At 35.1% G+C, this 17,402-nt stretch overlaps 1 protein-coding gene and 1 long non-coding RNA gene across 3 annotated transcripts in view; one reads left to right on the top strand and one right to left on the bottom strand.

Annotated features, from left to right (window-relative positions):
* The window catches only part of LOC105431474 (lachesin), a 143,996-nt gene that overhangs the window by 78,346 nt on the left and 48,248 nt on the right, over positions 1-17,402 (top strand). The window lies entirely within an intron of this gene.
* Positions 1-17,402, bottom strand: part of LOC112552382 (uncharacterized) — a 70,830-nt gene that overhangs the window by 49,815 nt on the left and 3,613 nt on the right. The gene's annotated exons all lie outside the window — the stretch shown is intronic.

Below are 17,402 nucleotides of genomic sequence, written 5' to 3'. Positions count from 1 at the left end.
ACTTGGAGCATCTATTATTATGCGAGAACAATACCAACAACACGATTCATCAACGGATTTTAAAAGTTGTAATGTTTGCAAGAATTATGAAAGAATTTGCAAAACCATAGATAGACTAGGTGGGTGACCCGGACACAAAAATGCGAGTTTTGCAATCGCGATACATATTTTTCCAGTGTCAAATATTCAAAATAAAAGAAACCCACGCGAATTTTTTTTATAAAGAGAGATTGTATATTGTAGATGTCATTTTATTTAATTAAATTAAATTGCACGCACGTGCCGATTTACGGCACGACCTGTTGCAACTCGTACTTGCGATTTCGTAATCTGAAATCTTTCAAAATATTGTCACGTTATGCGAGCTCAATTTTATTGATTTGTATTCTCTGTTGTGTATACTTCTACTTTTAAAAGCAGATTTGTCATCGCGCTCGGCTATATTTTTCCCCGACACGATCAGGAATCGCCGAAGCCAAACCGAAATGAAGCTGCGTAAAACGGCGAATACGCAAATATTGCGTTACACGGAAAAATACCCCGCGGAGATGCGTTAAAGCCGAAACAGGGAAAAAAAAAAAAAGAAAAAAAAAGATATTTCCCGCGACAGCCACACGATCCCACGGCGGCATCTCGCTTTAAACCGATACGAACCTGCGCTCGTGGAAACTGCGAAACGGAATCAATGGAGACCGCGTTGTGCGAAACGTCATGCGAAATTCTCAAAACGGAAGCTCGATTCCACACAACGAGGAAAACAACCGACCGCAAACATTGAAATTTCGACCGTTTCCCATTCGTAGACGTGCTTTTTCAGCGATTAGAAATAAAACTGTGCGCGAGCCTGCAAAAATTTCGCGAAAAAAACATGCGAACCATATTTGTCTGATACTTGATGATGAACACTCATGTTCTACATAGTTTCAACCATTATTGTACGATAAACTCTCCTCGTGGGCGCGCGATATATATACATCGAGGTAAGTCAGTAAAACTTTGAATGCACCGGGTGTATAGAAATTATTTCTCTCAACAGTCGCGAACAGCAGTCAGGACTTCGAGGACTCTCATCAACGACGACGTTATTACCATCATTTACGGAATAATACTCGATATATCGCGGCGACATGTGCGGGATCCGGGAACTCTTGCTGAATTTAACAAGATACATAGACTCCCGGTATGATATTGTCTTTCGGAAAATAACGGAAGAGAGACAAAGAGAAAAGGGAAGCGTGCACGTGTGTACACGCGAGCCGAGGATCTCCGGCTCGCGGGCGAGCTCGCGTGGAATAACTGAAAGAGCGATTCTGTGGCAGAGCCACGGTGTGTGTAACGTATGTAACGTATGTAACGCAATATGCGCGGTGTCGTCTGTGCCGGGCCATTTGTCCGGGCACGAGCGCGCCCCGCGCGGTGTGGCGAGCTCGACGCATTCGACGCGAGTCGCGCTATCAAAAGAGCGCGGACGGAGCTCTGCACCGGCGTTGATAACGCTCGCCGCCGCCGTTCATATTTTACGCCGCGCTCATCAATAATTCATGCCGTGAATAATGCGCCACTGTTTCGCGTTACTTTATACCCAGCTCTCCTCTCTCTCTCTCTCTCTCTCTGTCACTCTTCCTTCCTTCCTTCTCCGTCTCTCGTCCAGCATGGGTGCGAGAGTACCCCGAGTGTCTTGGGGAGGGGGGAGAGGGAGGGGGAGGGCGAAAGGTCGTGTGTCTCTTGGTACTTGTGCACCGTATCCGTTCGGGATATTCTTTATTTTTCAAAACGGTTTTTATCCACCGAAACAGGGAGACCGCGCTTCGGGAGTCCCGCTCCCAAGCAAGAAGCTGTAGAGCTCTGTGTGTGGTCAACTTTTTTACTTCGACTCATTCTCAAGGGAGATTTCCTCGGGAAACGGAAAATGAAGTCGGAGCGATGGAGGAAGGCGTATCGTATTCATCTTTAGCTTCTGATAAACCCTTTACTACCCTTCGTTCGCTCTTTTAACTCTCATTTTTCTCGAAAACAAATTTACAATGATAAAATACATAATATTAAAGTGATATTCCGAAAATGTTTATAGAATATTAATTTAGTTTATTTTAGTTTCATATTAGCTCAGTTTGGAATGACAATTGTATAATATAGGCCACGCGAAAATGTTTTCATCCTTGAAAAATTAATTTCATTCAAAGTAGTTTTCAGGTATTATCCAATTTGTTAAAAAGATATGTTTCACAATTTTTTACGTTTAATATAATTTGTCAATTTAATTGTCTTCACATTATTAACCACCTTTTACGTACAGACGAATTTAATAATTACGGCGATTTAAAAAAAATTTAAATCTCTTTCACCGAAGCATCCGCTTATTTTTACATACATCTACCACTTTTCGTATCTTTATATTGTCGAAAGAGAAACAATTGGGGAAAAAAAAAAAAAAAAAAAAAAAACACATTGTGTGTCATTGTTATTACTACTTAGGTATTTCCCCGTCCTAGCGGAAACGCAGTCCCTTCGCAAAGACAATATTCATTCCGGCACATTTCACCCTCCTGTTCTCTCGCATGAGCCGTGCATGCACGCGGTTTGCTTTAACCTTTGCAATAACGCTCACTTCTGGTCATGTCATCGTTTCCGTACCGTGAAAAATGGCGGTACCGTATTTTACCTTAACTGCATTCTCCCGTTTTCCGGAACGATCACGTTTCTCGGGACATTTCTTTCGGTTCACTTTGTAAAAATGGAGACACGTATGTAAACTCCTTTGTCCTTGTTTCTCTCCTTCTCTCTAAAACCGTAAATATTTCGTGCTCCGTTTATAATATTGGTCCTACATAATCTTACGTTAGTCTCCAAATTCACTTTTCACAAAAAAAAAAGGCATGTTAAATTGACACTGCGATGTATTCAAGTTTATTACCGCGTGTACCTTTCGATGTTGATTAAAGCTCTCATCGCGCTTACTTTGTGAGTGGCTATTATTGTGGGAATAGCACAATTTTGACAGTTTATATGTTTGTAATACATGCAATACATGTAATACATGTAATACATGTTATATACGTAATTCTATCTTCGTGGATAAAGAAAGTTATAAGTTAGGAGAAGATGTCTTATTTTGTATTTTCTTAAGGGTATTTTACGACCGATTAAATATTGAAGATGTATGATAATGTAAGTAATTTTTTCACGACAGCTTCTTCACGACAATTGCATAACTAAAATAGGCAATATATATATATATATATATATATCTAGTTGCAATACAAATTAATAATAGAATTTATTTTAGATTTGATTGAAAAATATGTGATATAAGAAAATAAATAGCGCGAAATGCGCATCTGCAGTGTTTAGAAAATTTTAAGGTATATTATTAGATATAGATATACATAATTGCAATAATTATAAAAACATTGAATTTTTTTTATTTCATATTTGAATTTTTTCTGATAAAAAATGTTTATTTAAATAAGATCTAATTCGAATTTCGACTCGAATTTCATTAAAATCTTTCAGGAGTATACTTCTAAAATATCAATCTTTCGAAAAATGTAAAAAAAGATTAGTTTTTTTAAAAATGTTACTGTAGCACATTCCTTTAAATTTTAAAGACATATTCCAGTTTTGTCATTAACATTCTTTTCTCAATAAAATTGTCTAGTGTAATTTCAACCAACTAAATGTTGAATTAATATTCGCTATTTCTACAAAGAATTATTAATTATTTTTAACAATAAATACTTTCGCCCTCACTTTACTCTTCTTTAATTTTTTAATAATAATAAAGAATATACATCTATAAAATATCTTTAAAATATCACAGGTTTCTAAAAATAAATGTATTTCCTTTCGCATCGAGACATTTCCTACAGAATATCAATGAGAACAATTTCTAGTAACATATTCGTCATCTGCTACTCCATGGGACTGATTTAAATTTTCAGATCGATGAATAATGGATTTATGATTTATCCGCTTGTTACGTAATGCAAAAGAAATGTACTTATCCTATCGTGCCGTATCATTCCCATTTATCTCTCATTCCATGCTTTGAATTTTTTGAGATAGTTCCAACAAGATAATGTAAGAAATAAAACTTATCTGTCATGTTAAATTTATAAGAGGAGAACTATCTTAGAACGCTAATTATAATAGATTGTTTCTCAATCTACAATATATTTTTATTTCATGATCACTGCTATTTTTACGTTACTCGTTTCGTAAACATGTTAATTATTAACATTCAAATAAAACTGAAATTTAAAAATTTAAACTTACACTTTATTTCGTGCATCTTAAAAGTTGTAAAATTAATTTCGCATTTTGTATTTGAAATAAAAAGTCATATTATGTTTTTTTTTTTTTTTTTAATTCTTTCGATTCTACAATATTTTATAATGATAAATTTTAATAATATGTTGAAAAAAGCAATTGTTTTTTGCCCATCAAATACGTAAATTTTTAGCAACGAGCTTATCGACCAAAAATCCGGGGGCTCGAGGATAGTTGCTTAACTTCACCTGATCGCTTCTCGCATACTCTATCCTCTTTATGTTTCTCTAAAACCTCTCAAGCTGTCTTCGTGGAAGACGTTTCCGGAAATCCTTACTGCGATGTCTGGTTCGCGTATTGGTCCGCAGAGAGAGAGAGAGAGAGAGAGACAGAGAGAGACAGAGAGAGAGAGAGAGAGAAAGAGAGAGAGGGGGGGAGGGGTGAGCTCGGCTCCTCGATACGACAACTCGATGTTCCGTGTCAAATTAGCGAAAAAATAGTGGCATTTTGTCCCGCGGGAGAAACCGCTTCGCGCAACACGCTGCAATCGTGTAAGGGACGGTGGGATTTAAAAGATATCCTGCAGCGTCTCCCGGCTCCCCGTAATTCAAGTTCATATATTGGACGATTCCCTGTCGTAGATCAATGCGACGGATTCCCTGCGGGGGATGTATCCTTGCCAACTTGTTCCGCAACACCCCCGGATACGGATCGTACGAAAAAATTAGATCGCGAAAGTTTCCTCGGCCAATCGGATGAACGTAATTTAATATCATTTTTTTTAATTTGCGACGTTAAAATTATTATTATTATTATTATTATTATTATCATCTTTGTTTTATTAAGTCTTATTAATTTTTCAAACAACAATTCCTTAATTTGACTAGCTTGCAATCAAAAGAGAGATAATGCGAGATAACAATATTTCAATGTGATCCATTTCCTCCTTTCTCTTTGCCTATTTACTGTGCGATTGTTGGTGCAACTTGCTTGGCGATTGTCTACAAGAAATTTTTATGAAAATAATTTTCGAATTTGTATATTAGCGCATGTTTCTATGGCATTTCAAAAATATATGTTATAACTTATTTTGTACTTTTCTTAAGTTAAAATTTTTACTTTTTTACGAGCAAGTTTTTTTATCTGAATCAAAAGAAATTATACCTTGCCGAATCGTTATCCTCAAAAGAACGGAGAAAGCGGATGCAAGATGGCAGAGGAAAATTTTATTTGTCAGGCTAATTGCGACAGAATTAGATTGATATCTACCTTAATGCGTAGCATTTAGAGGATTAGCTTTGATCTTTGTTCTGTATTATGTAATCATAAACCCATTGCGTAAATTTCGCATTTTTGCATTCAAAGCAAGTATATAACCGGTGCAAGTGTGTGGATCCGAATCGATTTGCAAAGAGGACTTTAAAACATTGAAAAGATTCGTCTTTGTTATCCGATCGGTAGGAAAATATCAACTCGCTATTGAGAACGAGAGAGAGAGAGAGAGAGAGAGAGAGAGAGAGAAGTGCAGACTGAAACACACACGCATGTGTGACACGCAGTGTCCCAAAAGGGGAAAATTTCATATCGCTTGCTATGCTTCGCTTGAGAATATATCGTCGTTTGGTAAGAAGCGCATTTCGACTTCGCTTCTTCCCTAACTCGATATATCGAGAAGCGCGAGACGTTATTTCGAATTTTAAGAACTCACCGATCGGTCTGGTTGAGGGAATGCTGAAAAATCGAAAGAAGAGATGAGGAGAGGAGGAGGAGAGGGAGATACAAAAACGGGATGTCATAAATGAGATGAGTATAGTATATAATTTATTGAGGATCGTAAACATAAGTATGATCATTAATTTATTTCGTACTTAATCAGTTTAGATAGCTTTAACATTTTTTTCTATCACACTTTTATATTTTTTGCTCATTTATTATATCATTATTTAATTCTCTTGTGTTGTTATATATTGTCATCTATAATCTAATGTCTAATAAATTAATGATGGTTAAAGATGGTTACGTATCTATATTCTGTGTACTAGAATGTTTTTGGAACTCAATTTTTCAAACGCTCATTTTATAAAAAAATTAATTATGTCAAAATATGCAAAAGAAATGTTCTAAGAATTGTACTATTCGCTAGAAGACACCTTCTAGTATTTATATTTCCAAAGTTTTATTTTTAGCTTAAGAAATGCAGTCTGAACACAAAGTGACATGTTTGTATCGGCAACTTTTTTAAAATAATGTTCAGTTAACAAAAGAGAGTTAGCACAAAATAAAGATTAATATAGATAAAATAAGATACAAGAAACGAGAGAGATGTCAAAAAATTTCAGTCTGAAATCTCAATTCAGACGATTTAGATTAGATTTATAAGGCACTTGCGCGCTCTAGAAAAAAAAAAATAATTTTACAAATATCTCAAAAAATCTTACAGCAGATTGTTTTTGAGCTTTTCCGATTCGTTTGCAAATGTATTCCAGAGGTAAGAAGCACTTGATTTTGCCTGTGTACCAAAGCAACTCGTCGCTAACAAGGAAGGTATCGAAAACCGCGAAGACCTCATCAGCATCTTCGACGTAGAAAGAAAATCACAACGAGAATAGAAAACAACGAAAGGAAGCGATACGAAAAGTGCGCGGTTCTTGGGAGGACAGGAGAAAGGATTACAGGCAAAAGAAGATAATGACAGAACTCTGGCAGACAGAAAAATACATGGAAATAACGATTGGATCGAGTGAATATACGTTATTGGAAGAAAAATCTTATTGGAATATAGCTCTGACATGGCGACGTTGCATCCAAATTAAGATTGCTTCGTTAAATAAGAATTAATTAAATTTAATTGTGAAACTCGTTCGAGTGGTTACTTATCTTTAAATTTATTATATTAAAGTTTATCAAAATTATCATTATTATTATTAGGCATTTCGATGTTAATAAATATAATATTTCACTGACTGCTGACACATTCAATATTGTCAATTTAAATAGAATGAAAAATATTTACTTGTCTAATTAAAAATATAAACTTTTTTCCATACATAGTAAGTATACAATAATGTAATAATAAATTTCGATATTATTACGATATTATTATTTCGATATTATTCGATATTATTATCGTTATGACGACATTTACGAATGCTATAATATTTTGATCGTTTATTAATTAATTTGCAGAAGCACGTTTTTATTTTTAAGCAATTCCATATTGGAGATGCATCCAATGAAATTTACAGTTGCAGTTTCTACGCACGATCGAGTTTTATAACCCCTATTGCCATCTTTCGTTTCTTCTGAAACCTCTTTTCTCTTTCTATTTTTCCTTTAAAAGTTGTACGCAGAGAAATCTCTTTAATGCTTTGCCTCGTCTTTGCTGCGCCGGTTACGTCTTTACGGTTATTTTTCTTTATGAGCGATCAAAGTAAATCGTGGATGGCGAAGCAGCAAGAAAGAGAGAAAGAGAGGAATTAAAGAAGGTGGCGACTAGGGGAAAAAAGAAGGATAAAACAAAGTAAAGGAAGAGGTTGAGGAAAAACGGGAATGATGAGTGAAAAAGAGCGAGAGACATAAAAAGCGAGCGCGGAAAAGCGGATTCGAAAGATGCGGAAAACGGCAAATGAGAGGAAAAAATAAAAGGAAAAGGTCGAGGAAAGGGTAGAGTTGTGAAAGATGTGACTGAGGACGTTAAGGAAAAAGAAAAAAAAATGAAAGAGGATCAAAAGATAAAGGAAAACCAAACTCGAAAACGAGCGAAAGAGAGAAAAACGAGTGACACGCAGGAACGTAAAGAAAGCGCGAATATAAAAAAAAAAAAAAAAACAGAAACAGAAATAGTCGAATGTTCAGCTCGATAACAAAAAAAGGAATATTGGAGGATCGCGAGAAACATGTTGCAATATAAAGTGAGGAAAAAAAGAAAATTGGAAAGAGGAAACGAGCAAGATCGCTACTATTCGTGAAAACGTACGTAAGGGCAAGAATTTCGAATGGCGCGAGGAATCCTCATGGAAACGAAATCGAAGACGTAAGATAGAAAAAGAAAAAGGAAGAAAGAAAGAAGTGTAAAGGGCAGAGGCGAAGGACAGAGAGAGGAGAGTAACGCGAGATTCGGTCAGACGACAGCCTCGACGATATATATATATCCAGAGACCCAAAAATTCGCGAGTGATAAAGATTCGTAGCAAAGACGGTGTTTGGGAACAGAATTTAGAAGCCACTATATTTACACTCGATCAAAGAGTGTATCGGACCTTTCTTTCGTCGCGTCCCACCGTTGAATTACGCGGAATAAGTATGGTATGAAATATATACGTATATATGGGAAAACCGAGGGGACATCGCGCGACTTCCGATTGCCTTCTCCGGCTGCCATCTAATCTCCGAACCTACTCTGATTCGAGTAGTCCTCTACGAGGACATTCCCGTGAGACGCACGTAAGCATCCGTCCGCAATTGCTTACTCGACGTGAGCTTAGCCTGTTAATCGAACACACACACACACACACACACACACACACACACACACACACACACACACACACACACACACACACACACACGTCCGATAAAATCAACTCGCCAAATGTATCGGTTAAGTACCAGGGTAAGTATCGCTAAGCATCGATAGAGTAGCGTAAGTTTGCCCTAAGTTTGCGATATTACTCCCTTTCAGCTTGTCTAAAAAGTTTGATGATGATAAAGTCTAAAATTTTACTCTTCAATATGTCATATACAACTGTGGAAAAGAGATATCGGACGTGGATTTCTTATCCCTTCCTTCTTATCTCGTTACCCGTGAAAAACACCACTGTGGTTTTAGTTTTCCAGCAATTTCACAACAATAGCTAAATATAAATTCTAAAATTTTACCCTTTTTAATCATCTACAAATGCATATATGTGTTTATATTGTGTAAGTTGTAGCTGCATATGAATATCTTTTTATTTTTGTACTTATTCTATTCCATATTTTTTATATTCATATATCCATATTTTGTAAAATATTTTTTGTATAATATCATCGTATACTTTTAACTATATATATACTTTTAATATTTTATTGTAATTTAAAATTAAAAATAAACATAAAAATTAAACATCGTCTAATCGTTTACAGTTAAAATTTGTGCGATAAAATGATAATGATGAATATAAAATGTAATGAGATGATAGATGAACTATTTTCTATTTTTGCATTTTACTAACAATAAATTCATAAACTGTTCTATTATTTTAATTTTTTTTACTTAGACAATAAAGTCGATTTGCGTAATAAGATTTAATGTGCACTTTGACTGATACTGTCATTTTCTAATGATCCGTAAATTAATATAAAACGCAATTCAAATGCGATAAGAAAAATATGATTTTATAATAATATCGGATAAAAAAGTATGTAAAATTAAACACTGCTCCGAAATGATCAGATAATTGAACAGTTCGAATATCAAATCTTTGAATGAAAGATATGTTTGAACAGTTTCAATCGTTTAAATTCACTTCAAATTAATATGACATACGCGCATACAGATATCAAATGAAAGACACGATCCTATTGTAAAATTGATCATAGATATGTGCGGAATTTTTCTTTCATCTAGATGTATCTGCAATCAATCTCATGATAAAACCATGTCTCGCCTTTGATATTTCTACATACGCGTGGAATTAAGAAAAGAAAAAAAAAAAAAACTGCTCTTTATTTCCAATGCATACTATGCAATGTTTTCATATTCTTTATAATGTGCAAACTGCACTCAAATTTCAAACATAATAAATTGATATTATAGCCCGATCACTGCATAAATTCGAACTTAACGCTCATTCTTTTAGCTTCAAGCTTAGTCGAGCAGATCGAACAGATAATATATATTTGAATTTTCTATTCCTATAATATAAAAGTTTCACTTTTGTGAGACAAATATAAAATTACTATAATTTTTGTAGACGAAATGCAAAATTACAGAATTTGTTGAAAATTTACAAATCAACGTGCTTATTTGGAAAATTGGAAAGATTGGACGCTCGAAAGGGAAAAAAGACTACGCAAAATATAAAATACACAACTGTGGGAATTGCTGGGAGAACAGCCGGCATTCTGCTCTCCTTAACTGGCTATACATAACTTATGTTTGCGGCGTTATATCTCTCAAGCGGGCGTTCCGGGTTTGGTGGTACATCGTATAATTTCATCTTGCGTGCCGACGTGTTGGGGAAGAAACACGTGTAGGCGAGCGCTTAGACGCGGCGGGAATCTGACGTAAAATGAATGTAAGAGTACAGGAGAGATTTCCGCACGAGTTCCGCTGCACACATAAATTCTCTCTTTTTCAAAATTATTAATAAATACGTATTTTGATCATATTACACAAAAACAGTTGTACAAAATAAATAATTCGATGTAGAGATAACGTAATTCAATTGTTTAGCGCGAAAGTGTAACGCCTAGTTTCTAAGAATTTAGAAAAAGATAAAGAGCAAGTTAAATATAGATTAAAGTAAATCTATGTTGGTGGAAATGAGCAGAAGTCGCATAGCAAAGTATGGAAAGAGATCGGTTGCTAACATTTAATTTCAATACGTAACGTCTTGAACAATGTTGTGGTCTTTTTCAATGTGTGGAGGAGATTTGTATGAATAAGCGCGAAACGATTGAAAATTATATTCGAAATACGAGGGATGCCGCTCCCCCCCTCCTGGGGAAAACAGAGGAGTTTGTTTTCCATCGAATTTCCGCTGTCGAGACTGATTCCTCGGTGGGCCACGTTTCGTCCGACCGGACATCCTTGAAAAGGAAACGAACGTTCACGTAATTTCAATGACCATTCGTCGCGCTCGATCGCTAATTTTAGTTGCGCAAGAAATTTCTTCGTCTCTCGGGCACACCTTGACACATTGCTCACGTGCTCAAAAGGAAAGGGGAACAGGAGAAAATTTCTCGAAGAAATTAAGCCCAAGTAAATTTTAAATCGAGAATTTTGTAATTGATAAATCACAGCTCGTTCGAAATCATTTTGAGAAAAAAGAAACGTCTTAAATTCTGTCGTGATACGCGATCTATCTAAATATTTACATAAATCAAGATAGAAATTGTGTAATCTTTAAAATGTTATTCTTGCAATCGTTAGTAACTACTCGCAAAGCGTTGATAAATATCAGATCTTTCATAATTATTCAAAATTTGTGGAGAAGGTATGTTCAAACGTTATAAATCAATAAACATTGATATAAACAATATAGTTATAATAAATGTTTTTTATGCTGTATAATGATGTACGTTAACAAATTTCAACAAATAATTATTTTCAAACATGTTTAATACACATTTATCAGTATGATATATGCCCAATAAACATGGATTGGTATAAGAAACATATATAAAAACTCATATGATGAAAGATCCATATGGAATCATGATGATAGAAACTTTCTCAAAAAGATAAAGAATAGTGTCAAATTTACACTACTTGCTCCTTGTTTTTATTCCAATACAAAAAAAAATTATTTTATTAAGAAATTTCCAAATCAGAGAATAAACCATTTTAGCATTTGTACAAAAGATCAAAAGGTGGCGCCAATTTGTGATTTTAGTAAAAAAAAATTATTATAAACTTGTATTTATATATGTGAAAAATAAGAAGAAAAATCTTATAAAAAAATTAAAAGATTTTATCCATCCAAAACTAATATACACTCGTAGTTATAAGTAAAAAAATTTAATACAAAGAATATATTTGTTTATAGAGTATACTTCATTATATTTGTGTTTATATAAAAAAATCTTATTTATAAAATAATATTTTGAATAACATTGAAATTAAATTGTATAAAAGATTTAAAAAACTAATGCCACTTGAAATTGTCAATGAAATCTAATGTATTATTACGCTGAAACTATAAAAAAATCTGATGTGTTGAGTGATATAATTGTAACAATACTTCATTAAATTATTATTTTTTTATATTCCTTGTACGCACATACGCATGCACACGTATGCAACGTGAAATAAATATTACTAACGCGTCCCATACATAACGCAAATGCGTTTAAACACATGCAACGCAGAATATATACCAATGTCATAGCATATATATATATATATATATATATATATATATATATTCTGTAAATATATATATATATATTCTGTAAATATATATATATATATATATTCTGTAAATTACGTGCTCACACACACACACACACACACACACACACACACACACGCGCGCGCGCGCGCGCTCATATGACATATACATTGACAGACAGGATGATGGATAAGAGAAAGAGAGACAGAGACATATCTCTTGATTAAAGAAAGCTACTCCTTGGTATCAGAATTCAGAAAATCATCATTGGACCCTTGTTCGATGACGATGTGGATATTTCGTAAATTTTACATATTTGGACTTTGCATTGCGATATCTCTGTTTGTATAACTTGGTACAACTATCACTCTTACTATATAATTTGATTCTCAGCCGCATCGATTGAACCTATTAGATTAGAACTCAATCGATTCGATCGTTGCTGAGATTCGGGAATCTAGGCCAGGTTCATCTCGCGTATAAATAAATAAATAGCCATAGACGTTTCGTTGTTCCACACGAATTTCGCTGCAGCAATGAAATACGATCTCAGAACATGTTAGAATGAGATTCCTGTACTATCCATATTAATTAGATAAACGTATATAATTAATGAATATATATATATATATATATATATATATATATATATATAAAATGATATAAGGTGTAAACGTGTCCATCGTAATACGTTTTTCCACTGTATAGTGTATATAATTTTATAAATATTATTTATACCACGTTTCTTATATCATTTATTGGATAATTAAGATATATTCATTGGTTGGCATTTTTTCCATCGTGATCGATGTTAATCTTTTTTATCGCCGAGCGACTGTTAACTCTTTCATGCAAATACCATTTATATCCATTGAAATTCGATAAACATAATTTTCTCGACGCGAACGATCGGAATGGCGCATAAAATAGTCGTGATAAAACATCGTGGTACATTAAACCTGTAACGAAATATCACCGGACAATCAATGCGATCGGTGCGACGGCAATTAACTTTTACGTATTGATACAGGTTCGCGGTGCTTATTTTAACAAATATTCCTCGGGCGGTCGCTTTTGCACCTATGCAGATTCATTTGAAATCGCGTCGAGGAAAAAAAGGTGAGAGGAGACCACGGTAAAGCAAAATGATGAGAGATAATCGATTCGCCGATCGGCGGAGATATAAAATAAATTGTGTAAATATTAGCTCCCGCAAGTGGTTATGGAAAATATTTTTAATCGTCTCGAGAAACGAAGAAAAACGAAGTCGGCCGGCCATCGAACATTTCGTTCTGCGAATATTGATATTCTTCGCTTTCACCATCCTAGGAAAACACTCGTACACATTTGTTGAGAAAATATAGCAATCGCGAAATTGTTAATACCGTGTAGTACTGTCGAACTTGTGAACATTACATTAGGTGAAAAAGTATTTCCAATTTTACTGTATAAAAACGTTAAGTTTTTTGCACGTATGTATGTCAGTCAGACATCAGGGAGACAAAGAAAGAATAGAAAGAGAAATGCACAATAAATTATTATTGAATATTAACAAGCATATGAAATCAACTTGAAAATTTAATAAATTGTTTGAAAAGTATCTTTTAATGACAATATTATGAAATCAATAATCAACAATGAAGAAAACATGATCAATGAAAAATATAAATAAGCATGAAAGTATAAAAGTGCAATTTCTAGTGAAAAACTGTTGCAAGATTTTCATTCACGTTGTTTGTTGTTTTTTTGTTGTTTGTTTCATTCATGTTGTACATTTGTACATGTATACCTACCTACCTACATACATATATACATACGTACATACACATATAGATTATATACATAAACGTATGTGTGCCTATATGCCTGTGATGTACGCTCATGTATGTACTTTTGTGTGTGTGTGTGTGTGTGTGTGTGTGTGTGTGTTATACATGATATATATATATATATATATATATATATATATATATATATTTGCGCATGTAGATGTTATCGCTTTTGATTAATTTAATTTGACTCGGTAGCAATATTTATGCATCAAAACTCGATTATATTGATCTGAACTTGTTTTAAACGAGATATGACTTGTCGATGTAATGAATCGTGTGAATCCATTTAAATTCGTCAGTTCGTTTGAATTCAAATAAATAGGCGAACACAATAATATCGCAAATTAATATTAATCGTTCATCCGCGACCGTCGTTTAAGCCTTTCTGCATGGATTTGTTACACGCGATGATTTTATTTATGATTGAATTCATGATATAATAACAGATTATAAAAGAACATCGCATTCATCAAAAGCGTAAATAACGTAAAAAGTAAAATGAAAAGAATTATCAAATATTTATTTTGAAAACGAAATATTCATTTTTCTGATACAAATCGTGTAATCCTGTGTAATCTCTTTGAAAATAAAAATTAAATATATATAAATTCGATATTCTTCGATAATCTGACTTAGATTATCAAAATTGGTAAATCAAATTACTTCATTTTCTTCGTCGTTTCTTGAAATTTCTCTTGTTGAAATGCAATCCTGATACCGAGCGATATTCTCTCGTGAGTTTACGTCATTAAAGTCTCGCTCATTAATTAACAACAGCCAAATTTACGACTCTACTCCCGTTCGCGATTGGACGAGTCTGCTTTCCTGGAGGGAGGGGGAAGGGGAGGGGGGAGGAGGAGGAAGAGGAGGAGGGTCACGGCAGTAGCGGGGCAGTAGTGGCATTCACGGGAGAGCAATCGCGTGAGGGTAACGTGAGCAAGGCGATGGCGAAGAGAGAAGAGAAGTGTAGAAACGTTTGAAGAAGGATCGGAGCCCATCGGAGTGATAGTGTTGGCGGCGATAGTCCGGAATCCCCGTGGGAGACGTCGAATAACACGTTACGTGCTCACGACTCCTTATACCCGGGGAACACCCTCCTCTTGACCCTTCCACGAGCAAACCGTTCTATCTACTCTCGCTCGACGTTTCTCCGCGCGTTTATACGACGGCCAGTCGATGGTCGGTCGTGGACATTTCTACTTCCACTTCTCACGCTTCTGTCGCTTCCGGTGACAATTATTATATTTCCGCAAACCGGTGATTAGGATAACTCAACTATCCATCACGGATGATCGGTTAATTTTATATTGTCCTCCTAAAAGTATCTTTACGGCGGCTTTTGCTATTTCGCAAGATTATTATTTTGAACACTTTTATTTTTATATTTTACTTCTTTTGGTATATCTATATTTTTGGTATAACGGACACACACACACACACACGCGCGCATTAACAGTATTCAATTTCTTTTCTTCTGTCTATATCTTTTGTCCCTAGTCTCTGTCTTTAATAAAATTTTAATATCTTTTGATAACTTAGATTAAAAATGATCTTAAGATAATTTGATTGATGATCATTAATGAGTCGATTGATTAAATAATTTAAATATACCAAATGTTTTAATAAACAAATTATAACTTAGAACACATTAATGAATAAAATCAGATAAGAAGAGACATAGCATCGGACATGTAATCGATGTAATGGACAATGTAACGGAGAATTAATTATAACAACAAATAAAGAAAAAGTACGCCAGTCATCGGGCCCCGTGGGGAATTGAAAACGTGTTTGATCGAAGAGATATTCCGTAGAATATAAAGGGCCCGATGGCAAACAACAAAAAGCGACAATCACAACGACCCACATGTAACAATATAACGTTTTTACTCCCTTTTGGAGTGTAACCGGGTAACGGTTAACACACGCTTACAGATCGTTCTACACTCCCTGTTTCTCGTCTACGATTCCCGTTCTCTATCAGATTTTTCATTCGCGTCACGTGCACGCTATCCAGGTTGAAAAGTTTTATCCGCGCTTTTAGCGACGATCGCGGACAGATTTAAAGGCGGCAGCGGCGGCGAACATGGTGACGAGGTATTTTCAATTCGGACGACTTCACATTCGGAGTCTGGCGTTGCATCGCATCGCGCCGCGCCGCGCCGCGCCGCTTGGACGGACAAAGGGTCCAGGAACAGTTGATTGGTTGTTCCGTCTTTCTTGTCAGAATCGCGATACCGCGTGACAGATCCGACCAACCAATCTGTTTCCAAATGTACAGCGCAACGCAACGGTTTCCAACATGTTTTCCACATTGCAAAAGCGCGGGGCGCAATACGGTGGAGTTTAAAGGCATTCGTTTGCTCTTGGTTTTTTTTTTCTTCGTCTGTCTCTTTCTGTCCTGTCCGTTCTCTTTGTTCTGTGCCGCCTTTATATTTTCTTTTCGCACTCTCTCTCTCTCTCTCTCTCTCTCTCTCTCTCTCTCTCTCTCTCTCTCTCTCTCACCTTTTATTCAGATTTTCCTACTCCTACTTTGCCCTCGGCAACAGCTCATTTTATTATCACCACGTTAAAAAGCGTTTTGCCCACGTAAGCTTATATAATTGGACGACAGGAGATTCGCGCAGCCAGATTAAATTTTAATCCCACCCCCATCGGTGGATTTCCAAAATTCCATCGTATCGTGGCCACCATTATTTTATTCTTGCATACAAAATCTTTGGTGAGATTATACTTAAAAATATATTTTACGTTTTCGCCCGTGTTGAATACTAAACCGCGCAAGCCTCGTTATCACCAACGCGTGAGAAAAATCATTTTCAAAAGTGTAACACACACACACACACACACACACACACACACACACACACACACACACACACACACACACAGAAAAGAATTTTCGCATTTACAAGTATTATACTCTCGTATATGAAAAACTTACGAGTTTCATATGTTTTAAGTGAAATGTCTGTCATTTTATCAGAATAGGTAAAATCTCTCAAAAGTATGTCATTCTAAAATAGATTCTGCTTTGTACTCCTACTCTCGAGCATTAATTCCTTTTTTTCATAGCGACACACTCCAAATCACGTTGTATCGATCGCTCTCGTCCCGTTTTACATTTATTTGCCCGTATCAAACATCGCTCGTGAAATCAAAACGTCGAAAAAGACTATTGCTGTAAATGACACTCGGAAATTAA

Source organism: Pogonomyrmex barbatus, unplaced genomic scaffold (assembly GCF_055798465.1).
Source record: "Pogonomyrmex barbatus isolate J1 unplaced genomic scaffold, ASM5579846v1 scaffold16, whole genome shotgun sequence".
NCBI classification, from domain to species: domain Eukaryota; kingdom Metazoa; phylum Arthropoda; class Insecta; order Hymenoptera; family Formicidae; genus Pogonomyrmex; species Pogonomyrmex barbatus.
This window is presented reverse-complemented; position numbering and strand designations above follow the sequence as displayed.